This window comes from Pteropus medius, unplaced genomic scaffold (genome assembly GCF_902729225.1).
Source record: "Pteropus medius unplaced genomic scaffold, Ma_sr-lr_union100, whole genome shotgun sequence".
Taxonomy (NCBI): Eukaryota; Metazoa; Chordata; class Mammalia; order Chiroptera; family Pteropodidae; genus Pteropus; species Pteropus medius.
The window spans coordinates 14,427,011-14,427,232 of NW_024354503.1; positions in this window are offsets into that span (position 1 = coordinate 14,427,011).

The following is a 222-nucleotide window of genomic DNA, read 5'->3' on the forward strand; positions in this document are numbered from 1 at the left end:
TACTTCAGATTTTGAAGGGTTAGTATGAAAAATATATATATAAAATATCTCCATAATTTTTATTTTGATGACATATGTAAATGATAATCTTTTGAACATATTGGGTTAAATATAAAATTCATTTCATCTGTTTCTCTTTACTTTTTAAATATGGCTACTAGAAAATGTAAAATAGTATATGTGGCTCGCATTTTGGCTTGCATTATATTTCTCTTGGCCACT